This window comes from Grampus griseus, assembly GCF_964374135.1.
Source record: "Grampus griseus genome assembly, chromosome: 5".
Lineage (NCBI taxonomy): Eukaryota > Metazoa > Chordata > Mammalia > Artiodactyla > Delphinidae > Grampus > Grampus griseus.
This window is the reverse complement of record NC_138998.1, coordinates 34,863,490-34,874,887: the sequence shown is the minus strand read 5'-3', so window position 1 is coordinate 34,874,887 and position 11,398 is coordinate 34,863,490. Positions and strand designations below refer to the sequence as shown.

Here is an 11,398-nt window from a genome sequence, read left to right as displayed (position 1 = left end):
TCTTTTTACCTCTGTCCATACACTGCTGATTATTTTCAACAAACCACAAAGATATCAGCATTTTATATTTACTATTTGGTGCTTGAGCAGGCAGTACGTTAAATATATTAATTCAGGCTGAGCTATGCTAACCTGGAGTGCTACTTGGAGATGCCCAAATCTGTAAGGTAGTCATAAGAGTCCCTGCACTTGTAATAATTTTCTTTATAGTTGTACCCATTATGATTGCAGGGTTTGAAAACTGACTTGGGCCACTAACAACTCGGACACCTCAGGTAGCATTTCCCAAAAAAAATCATGTAAAAATTTGACTACTTCCCCCATCATTCTTGCTCCTACTCATATCACCAATAGTAGAAGCAGGTTCTGGTACCAGTGGAATGCCATATTCAGCTCTAGCCTGCATTCTGGCCCACGCTGGAGCCTCTGTCGATCTAACCATTTTCTCCTTACATTTAGCAGGTGTCCCTTCAATTCTTGGTGTTATTACTTTTATTACTATAGTCTTTCATACAAAACCAGCAGTCATATCCCAATACCAAACACCACTACTAGTTTAATCTTCCCCAGCTATAGCCATATTACTATAATTACCAGTGTCAGTCCGAGCAGCCAGAATTGCCATACTGTTAAGAGACAGAAATCTAAACACTACTTTCTTTGACCCTTCAGGAGGAGACCGAATCCTATACCAACACCTGTTTTGATTCTTTGGTCACCCTGAAGTCTGTATTCATGGCCTACCAGGGTTTGTTATAAACTCACATATCATTACATACTATTTAGGACAAAAAGTGCCTTTCAGCTATTTGGGAATAGTGAGTCATGTCTACTGGCTTTTTAGGATTTCTCTTGTGGGCCCATCATATGTTTACCATGGGGATAGCTGTCAACTCGGGAGCATACTTTGCATCAGCTACCGTAATTACTTCCATCCCTACAGGAGTCAAAGTATCTAGTTGATTAGCAACTCTTTCTTTAATTTTTCTCCTTTTTTTTGGCTGCGTTGGGTCTTGGTTGCTGCACGTGGGCTTTCTCTGCTTGCGATGAGCGGCAGCTACTCTTCGTTGCGGTGCGCGGCCTTTTCATTGCAGTGGCTTCTCTTGTTGCAGAGCACGGCCTCTAGGCGCATGGGTTTCAGTAGTTGTGGCTTGCAGGTTCTAGAGGGCAGGCTCAGTAGTTGTGTCGCACGGGCTTTTTGCTCCGCGGCATGTGGAATCTTCCCAGATGAAGGCTCGAACCCGTGTCCCCTGCATTGGCAGGCGAATTCTTAAACACTGCATCACCAGGGAAGTCCCTGGTTAGCAACTGTTCACGGAGGTAATACTGTATGACCTCCCACTATATTATGAGTTTTAGGCTTTAGCTTTTCTTTTTACAGTAGGTGGTTTGACAGGAATCATCTTAGCCAACTCATCCCCAGACACTGTCCCCTAGGACACATACTATGTAGTAGCACACTTCCATGTCCTAATGTCCATGGGAGCAGTCTTCACTATTATAGGAGGCTTCCTACACTGATTCCCACGATTCTCAGGTTATACAGTTAACTCAGCATGAGCAAAAATTCACTTCACAAGTATATTTGTAGTAGTAAATATGACTTCCTGCAGCACTTTCTTGGCCTCTCAGGGATGTCACTACATTAGTCTGAGTACCCTGAGGCACACACAACATGAAGTATTTTGTCTTTAGGCTCATTCATCTCAGTAGCAGTGCTAATGCTAATAATCTTCATACTTTGAAAAGCATTTGCGTCTAAACAAGAAGTCTTAGCAGTGGAAACTGCTACTCCTAACCTAGAATGGTTACACGAATGCCCTACATCATATCCTATGTTTCAAGATCCTACCTATGTAAATGTAAAATAGGGAAGGACTCAAGTCCTTTTCAACCAGTTTCAAGCCAACACCATAACAATTATGTCTTTCTCAATAAATGAGATAAAAGTAAAAAGAGATGTAGCTTTGTCAAAGTTAAATCATAGGCTAAAATCCTGTATATCACTAAGGCATATCAATTTCATCTAGGCTCTCAAGACACAACATCACCAATTATGGAAGAACTTTTACATTTTCATCATCACACAATAGTGATTTTTAAAATAAGTTCTGTAGTCCTCTATATTATTTCACTAATATTGACATCTAAACTAACACATATATATACAATAGATGCACAGGTAGAGAAAATGTGAAAAATTTACTAGCATTATTGTAATCTTAGCTGCTCTATCATTACTGTGAATCCTTTACATGATACATGAAATCAATAACTCTTCCCAAACCATAAAAAACTATGGGTCAGTAATGATACTGAAGCTACAAATACACAGATTATGAAGATTTAAATGTTGACTCCTCTGTAATCCCCACATCAGAGCTAAAACCAGGAGAATAATGACTAAAGAAATCAACAACCGAGTAGTTAGAGATAGTCACTGAATATTAGTTAGTTTCATCTGAAATTGTTGTATACCCCTGAGCTGTTCCTTCTCAGGCCTAAAAAGGCTGCCCCAGGATGCCAAAATTAAAGAATCCTAATACCAACAGGACCAGGCCTATGCTGTGAACAAGTTATTCCACCACCCCTACAGAATTTGTTCTTGTCATTGTTCACATTTGAGCCATTCTAATGGGTGTCTCCAGCAGCCCAGTGGTGGAGGGGGTTTGGGAAAGATGCAGAGCTTCCCGAGGAAACCACAGGACCTGGCATTCTGGGAAATTCAAAAGTGCTAGTCCAGTTCTGGCAATCTGAGCACTTCCTCCTGAAAGCTGAAGTCTGAGAGACTTCTTCCACCCTTTGGCCGCATGGCTGACAAGAAAAGTAGCTGACCTGCAAAATGAGCACCAGTTAGGGTGGCGGAAGGGGGACACTCCTTACAATTATGCTAAAATGTTGGCATTTCCTCCAAACTCTTAGTATTCACGTCTCATTATTAATTCACAACTGTGTTATTAGTGGTTATCACTGAATCAGTGATGACTCCAGAACTTCTGTAGGAGGGGTTTGGGGCAGGCGAGCAATTCATTCTGGGAAAGAGAGTTTAAAACCAAGTCAATCGCCCTTTACATTAGCATGGGAAAACTTCCCCCATCCCACCTTGTCTCAACAGAGCCATTAATCTAGAAAAAACTACAGTGTCACTTTTCAGAGGTCTACCCTGTGTGAACACATGGAGAAGACACTTAGAATGTTAAAGTCAGCATGTTAAGTAATTTTCTTGAAATACTGTAACTAGCACCCAGTTTACTTTCTTCACAGTCCTTTTCATAATCTATTTAATTTTAGTCCTTTTTAATTGTGTGGTACACCTTTAACACCTAAATTCCAAGAGAGAAGGAGCTTCATCTTATCTCCACTGCCTAGCACATAATGGTTTCTAAATGGAACTGATTCCAAGATTGGCTTCATTTAGGAGTGGATCTGTTGTTATAATCAGGTTTCCAAAATCTTTAGTATCAATACGGAATCCTTTCCTCTCACATTTCACAGGAACCTAGACTTCTTATAGCCCAAACATGGATACGTTTGAAGTTTCCTTGACTGATTTAAATTGAATTAAAATTAAAATAATTACTTTGTACAGGAAAAACTTTCATTTTTTTTTCATTTTTCAGAACATAACCACCTTTTCTTTCTCTACTTTCTTCACTTCAAAACAAACTTTGCAACATTGGGGTGAGTTAAATAATCAGAAATCTAGCCAAAAATTAAGCTCTCAATGACACGAAACACAGTTTTTTCTCCTTTTAAATAAAAATCCTATATGCAGTACATTAATGTTTTCTTTTAGAAATTACATTGACAACATAATCCCTAATTCGAGGTATCCATATAACTGGTTTACAGTAAGGTTCTTTGGCAAAATATTGAACACAAGATATATATGAGATGTTGAGATCTGGGTAATAGACCTTACTTGAAAGGCATGAATAGTTTTTAAACAGTGTAGCATAATCACACTTAAGACCATAGTTACTTTGTTCCCACGTCCCTGCAATTCTATTTGAGGGGAGTTCTAAAAGGCCTGTGTCTTCTCCTGTGTCCACAACCGTAGACGTACACTGGTGGCCCTCAATCCTGCTCTCGAAACTTCAAATAAGGGGCCAGAGACAAGGCACGGGACTTGGAAAAGTCCTAGAAATTCCCTGCCTCAAAAGAACTTTCAGAGCTTCACCTTTCCCTAAGGAAGACAGAGCTGAGTAGACATGCTGAAGTCTTCCAAATCTTGCTGGTTGTTTTGAATTATGGCTACACTGGCTGTGTACCCCTTGAGTTTTTAACTCCACATACTTGAATTAAATCCTGTAGTTCCTCTTCGGTTCTAGCATCTGTGACCTCTTCACAGGGTCTATATGCCACAGCTGTTTTACCACTTTCTGAAATAAAGTTAACAAGGATCAATTCAGAAGTTTTCTTGTTCTAAAACTTCCTGTATACAATGGTAGTACTGAATAATTAGACATTCTTTTGACTTCTAAAAGCAGAAAATAAGAGCATTTTCCTAGAAGTTCCCTCATCTGACACTTCAGTTTTTATCATAATTATTTGTGAAAACATATATAAGAAGTATCAACTTTGGTTCAAAAACTTTTGATCTTAGAAATAAGAACTAAGGAATAAGGACATAGAAATTAAAAGCTGTGGAAACAAAAATGATCAATCACAATACAATTAAATAGGAAGGCATTAGGTGGGGGTCAAAGTGAGTTCAAACCTGGGAGAGATACCACTGGACTCTAATAGATACTTCCTATTAGAAGCAAGGCAAGGGCTTACTCCTTGGGACCAAAATTCTACCAGATACAATGAACAAAGCTTTGGAGACAGAGACAGAGAGAGAGAGAGCATTTGAACACTCTACTGGCAGAAACTGGCCCATGTACCCTTTGGACAATACAGCTTCCCTCAAGGCAAGCTAGAGCCACCAGGCTTTCTGGTCTAAGGGGTTTTGTGTACATATAAGGAGTACCTTGGCATATTAGGCACAAACAACCCAGGCATTTAGTTTGGTTCCTAAAGGTTGTTTCCCAGAGTTGACAGCTGATGGAGATTCTGCCTGATGACCAGGGAAGTCAAACTTCACTAGAAGGATTGCCCAGGCTGGAAGGCCAAGACCAATCCAGGGTCAACTCTTACAAGCAAATAAGGTCTCCGACAACTTAGCTAGGATTTCTCAGTCTCTCAGCCTGCAGGGCTGTGAAGCAGGGGAGCAATTCTGTTCCGGGAACCTACTAATCATAAAGTTTCCTTTGGGCACAGCCTGTCACATTCTCACCGCTGTATAACTTGATAGGGAACACAATCAACACTATTCAATAGCATGACCACTTTCAAGACTCACAAAAACGTAGCTGATTATTATATAAGAATCATATTCACCCAATATATCAGAAATGAAAACTGAAATTAAACTGATTCCAAAAACATAATCTAATAAACTCTTCAACAAGAAAACAACGGTAATAATAATAGTCAATATACTTTGTCTGCTTACTATGTTTCAGGCATAGTTCTAAGCTTTTTACATTCATCATCTCATTTACTCTTACAATATCCCCCATTTGCTGGTAAGCTGAATTACTAACCCTATTTGCAGATAAAGAAATTGCAGCTTAGAGATATTAAATACCTTCAAATGTCTCTGGCTGGAAAAACCTAAAATTGCAACAACAACAACAAAATCTAAGAGACAAAGTTAGGACTCAAACACAGGTGTCCAAGGCTTATAATCACTACACTATTCTGTATGATAAGCAAGCAATTGAGGAAGAAGTGGATCAAACACTTTCTGTATGAACTGAGGCAAGTGATTCTACATCTAAACACTGGAGACAATAATATTTGCTGTCGTTTTTCTCATAAATGCCACAAAGAACAAATGTTAAGACTCCTGCTTTGAAAGCATCTGGTGGATGAAAGAATATGTAATGTTTTAGATAACCATTATTTTCATCCTATTATTTATTTTCAAATAAGTTTATTTGCTCACTGAAACTGAAGCACTTCAACGACAATCAAAAAGGTCTTACCTAAAACCACAATCAGCAATTTCTGGAATGCATCTGTCATAGCTTTCTGAATAGCAAGCTTCTGGGTTATCTTCCTTCTCATAAGGAATGATAATGACCCTAAATCCAACCAAAACAGATGAATTTAAAATGCCTATATGAATAACTGATTTCTAGGTTATACGTTTAAAAGTAAAAATGCATCTGTGGTTCTTAGATCATTACCTTAGTGATTAAGGGCAGGCACAACACTGGGGTACGGTGAATGTCTCTGTTGTAGGTATACCCTGGCATGGCACATTTTTACTGCTCGGATCTATTCTGGAAGTTGCTAAAATACTAGACGGGAAATGCAAACCAAGAACGTGGCACAAATCTCATATTACTCGCAGATTTCAAATAAACAAGCTGAGGCTACACTGCTACAGACCCTGCTCTCCTGTGCATAAAGGGCTGGATTCATACAGTGAGATAGATTTGATTGTAGTGCAGATGATCTGGACTCTACTCAACCATCACCCACTCAGGTGGATGGTGGAGCCTCCTCAGCCCCATTCGCTAACAGCCCTGCCTCTGACTTAAAACCCTAAGCCCAAGTGCCATGGATTCTAGGAAAAAACTCAGTACCTATCGGAATCCCCTTTCTAGGGATCTACATTTACTTATTCCGCTCAGGCCCTTCTATAAGAGACAAAGGACTGAACATTTACACAAGAGTTTATTTCAATCTTTAGACAATGATTTTGTTGGGATAACTGAAGGCCAGAAGACATGTGCCTTTGAAGGACTATTTTAGCACAAAACAAATTATTAACAGAAAAACCCCCCAAAAAGCAAAACAAAAAAAAACTAATTTTCCCTCCTCCTAAGCTTCTTGGCAGGCAGCGAGTTCTAAAATTCTAAAGTTTAAGGTGCTGTCAGGTAGTACCTAAGATAAAAACCTATATTGTCGGGCAGAAAAATTCTGCCCAGGCCTTTAGTTGCTTAGAAAAGATGATGATGTATCTGAAAAGTTGAGTTTCAGAAAGAAAGGAAAAAAGAGAAATCCCACTGCCTCACCTCCCCACACACACACATACTGGAAAACAGACCTTCCTCCAACTTATCCAAAGGTTCCTCAGCCATGCCAACTCCAGGACTCCTGCACTCGTGGGAGGGCAACCCCACCTCTAAAGCACAGAAGAACTTCGGGCTTTGCTTCTGAAGTGGTGTCACAATATCTTCATTTTCCCTTTCTTCAAGGTTAGAAAGATCCCGAAGCTGTTAGGATTTTGAATTAAAGGCTAGACTTCAACATATTCTGTTGTTAGAAATAAATACCAAACTCCAGCAATCCCAGGTAATAGTTTAGGTATGCTATCCCTTCAAAATCAACTGAGACTTGCAAATGAATGACTAGATATGGACAACTATTTTTTATGATATACCATACAAATACTGGAGAAAATTATGGACACCACCATCCAAGTCATTGAGTTTATCACTAATTCTAGGTGGCAGGCCAATGCTCAGATACTTCCATGTGGAAGCCTCCCACATCTCCTCCCCATAGCCCTGTTCTATTCTTCTCTGTAAAGTCTAGGAGTTCAATGTCGAAAGGAGTCTGGTTAGTCAAAGAAAGTCTACAGAGTTTACCTTGATGATCCTTTATGACCACCCATGGAAACCAAAGAAGTAATTTGCCAATTCTTGGCATCTGGAGCTGTTTAGGGCAAGCGTATTATGATGAACCGCCTTATGTCTGTTGCCGAAACAATCCTAAAGACATAAAAGACCTAAAAATATCACAACCCTACATAGAGATTTATTTTGGATATACCTGAGATTTATCAATACCAATTTTATAGAGTGGTTGTGAAGATTAAGTAGGACATTTTAAGCAATGAGTTCACAGTGAGCCCTAAATAAATGTTATTTATTATTATTAAGTCAGTACTTTTCTGCATCATTTCCAGGACCCTGATTAACCAGAAAGTTCCCTGACATCCGGTGGTGAAAGTGATGATGAAAGCATCCAAGAAAGCCCAGCAGAAGCCTATTATGGGGCTGGGGCTAAGCAAAGGCATGGAGTGTTTTACTCGTCTCATCCTGTAGCTCCTGCTTCAGAATATGACCTGAACAGGAGATAAGATGGACCTGCCACTGAATTAGGACCTTAATCTGTACCACCCCCTCCGGAATTTACTAAGCCCTGTTAGAAGAGGGAATATGTATACCTCTATAAATGTAAATAAAGCAACGAAAAGAATTATAGATTCATCTGCATTAACAAGCTTCTTTGAGAGTGCAAATATTTCCAGTCTTAAACTCTCTAAATAACTTACATATTACTGTGGATTTTATACATCACTACTTCTTTCTTAAACATCTATTTACATTTTGAACAGGGTGTAGTATATAAATTTAGTCATAAAAATTCAAATAATACAAATAAAGTCAAAGCATTGTTAATTCTTTATTGATCTGTTTGTGCCTCTTCCTCTGTCACTAGTTTATGAGCTCCTTAAGTGCTTGAAGGAACCATATATTATTCTTTCCTTGTTACCAGAAAGAAGAATTCATCTTGGCATATAATAGAGGAGTGATGGTCTGTTGACTGAGTGAATGAATGAGTACATAAGAAAATGAAATTACTTTCTCCAACTGAAGCTGCCTGCAGGGAAGGAGAAATGAAGACTAATTTTTAAATGTTGAGTGCCACATGGGAGGCTAGGTCCTGTGCGGTGAGTCATAATGGAGCTGTCCTGGACAATTAGGAAGCCTCAGAAGGGCTCTGAGCCCTCGGGAAGTAGAGACAGTTGACATCTGGGATAACCTTGCCACAGTTCTTGCTGGCAAACCTTTCCCTTCATGCTACTGAGAAAAACTCAGATACATTAGGCCTTTCCTTCATTTTATTTTAAAATGTTTTTCTCTTTTCTGTATTTATAAAAAACACAGGGGAAAAAACATAGGAAGATACCTGCCAATGAATAAAAGAACACATAATTGGAACTTCCGTGCTGGTGCAGTGGTTAAGATACCGTTATCCCAATGCAGGGGGCCCAGGTTCGATCCCCGGTCAGGGAACTAGGTCTCACATGCATGCTGCAACTAAGAGTTTGCACGCCACATTTAAGGAGCCTGCAAGCCACACTTAAAGGAGCCTGCCTGCTGCAAATGGGGAGCCCACATGCCACAACTGGGGAGCCCTTGAGCCGCAACTAAGGAGCTCGCCTGCTGCAACTGAGACCCGGTGCAAGCAAATAAGTAAATAAATAAATAAATAAAATTGAAAAAGAGCACATAAGTAAAGTAGGGAAAAATTTCGGGGTTGTGGGTAGTAAACTAAGCCTCTGCATTAAATAAAGAAATCTAATACAAATGCCCTTTCCTCTCAACTCTATAGTGACTTGCAGAACATTTTCTTCATTACGCTATCAGTGATGGGCTATATGCTTTGAAAATCTCACAATCTACGCTTATGGAATGGTCTTTATGTCAAATATAAGAAAAAACCTCATTACTCACAACTGATACCAAGTAACTGTTTCATAATCTTTCCAGGACCATCTGTCATATCTGAGTGGTACGTGAAATGGTCACAGGGTCTGCAAATAAAAGAATGTCTGACAGAAAATCATTTCAGTCCCAGGGAGTACAGCCAGGATTGCAGACAGTGTTAAACAGGGTACAGAAGTGGGAGGTAGTGTAACTGGAGTCACATCTGAGGAGAGTTCTCAGATTCAATAAAGGTGAAATCAGTGAGTAAAGAAATATGGGTGAGAAGAGGTAGCAAGATCATTAGGAAGTAGCCAGAGCAAGAAGCCAATCAGAGAAGACACACAATTATAAAGGGAAAGGTCTGGGAAATCTAAGCCTCACTCACTTATTCAGAGGAATTGAAAAGGTCCTTAACGTAATGAAATGTTAATTCTGGGGAAGTAAAATTGGATGGCATGTTAATATGGAAGAAGGTTTCTACAATGCATTAAAGAATATATAACCATTTTCTGGAATCTGAAGTGAGCTCTTAATAGGCAGTTGGAGAGTGATGATGATGATGAAGCCTCCTTTATCTTACATGTGACAAAAGTTTTTCAAGCTCGGGACTTCCCTGTTGGCACACTGGTTAAGAGACTGGGTGCCAATGCAGGGGACACGGGTTCGATCCTTGTCCGCGAAGATCCCACATGCCGCAGAGCAACTAAGCCCGTGTGCCACAACTACTGTGCCTGTGCTCTAGAGCTCGTGAGGGACAAGTACTGAAGCCCACGTGCCTAGAACACTTGCTCCGCAACAAGAGAAGCCGTCGCGATGAGAAGCCCACGCACTGCAACAAAGAGCAAACTACGCTCGCCGCAAATAGAGAAAGCCGGTGCGCAGCAACGAGACCCAACACAGCCAAAAATAAATAGATAAATTCATTAATTAATTAAAAAAATTTTGTCAACCTCACACATTTAAAATCCACATAAATGTATATATAAGGAAGATTCTTGTGAAGATTTCTTAAATTAAGGGGCAGCATAAAATGACATGGGGTTTAACATCAGTTAAGTTTGGGTTTGGCCTCTAGTTTCCACATTTACTGTCATGAACCTTAAGTAAGTCACTTAACCATCCTGAGTTCGAGTTTCTTCATCTAAAAAAAAAGAAAGAAACAACTGGGGAACGGAGGGATCAGTGGAGCAGTGCATCTGAGAGCATTCTGTACATCACAGTGCTGTACAAACGCTGGCCGTTTTTTTTGTTTGTTTGTTTGTTTGTTTTCCCTGGGATCCTAGTTCCCAGACTAGGGATTGAACCTGGGCCCTAAGTAGTGAAAGTGCAAAGTCCTAACCAGTGGACCACCAGGGAATTCCCGATGGACTATTAGTTTTAAATTCAGCACTTCATCCCAGTAGAGCAAGGAAGTCCGCATTTGGACTCACCTTTTTCACACTGGAAATGTGTGAAAAAGCTGCTTCTGGTCGCATGCCTTTTGGGCTCTGTGGGCATCCCTTGCTGAATAAAATTTGATGATGGCAGAGAACCCAGGACTGCCCACTGTTGCGTTTGGGAAGAATCAGACCAAATACAGAAGGCCAAACTGGGAGAAGACTGTAAACAGAGAATGCTTTAGGGTGGTCTCACACTAAGTAACTGCAGTAAATTTCAGACCCAGGAAACAAAACCGCCCATTCCCTGGTATTCCCCCAGCCATTCGCCACAGGCAACTGTGGTGAGCCTGCAACTCCAAACACTTCTCATTTCATGAACAAGTTTCCCTCTGAAATCCTAAGCTTCGAGAAGCATTAGGAGGCAATGTCTTCAGTTGGGGACTAACTCTCAAAAATCTATGGGGGTGAGCTGACTGCTCAGGTCATCTCTAGAACTAAGATTCCTCTCAACGGAGACCACAG

The 11,398-nt window shown here is 40.1% G+C and overlaps 1 pseudogene across 1 annotated transcript; it reads right to left on the bottom strand.

Moving 5' to 3' along the window:
* Window positions 1-2,734: 2,734 nt before the first annotated feature.
* Window positions 2,735-10,972, bottom strand: LOC309823109 (RAD52 motif-containing protein 1-like; annotated as a pseudogene). Its single transcript has 6 exons — window positions 10,928-10,972; window positions 7,650-7,772; window positions 7,106-7,274; window positions 6,036-6,134; window positions 4,297-4,382; window positions 2,735-2,835 (listed from the first exon to the last, which is right to left on the bottom strand). The product of its transcript is annotated as an RAD52 motif-containing protein 1-like (transcript).
* Window positions 10,973-11,398: the final 426 nt, after the last annotated feature.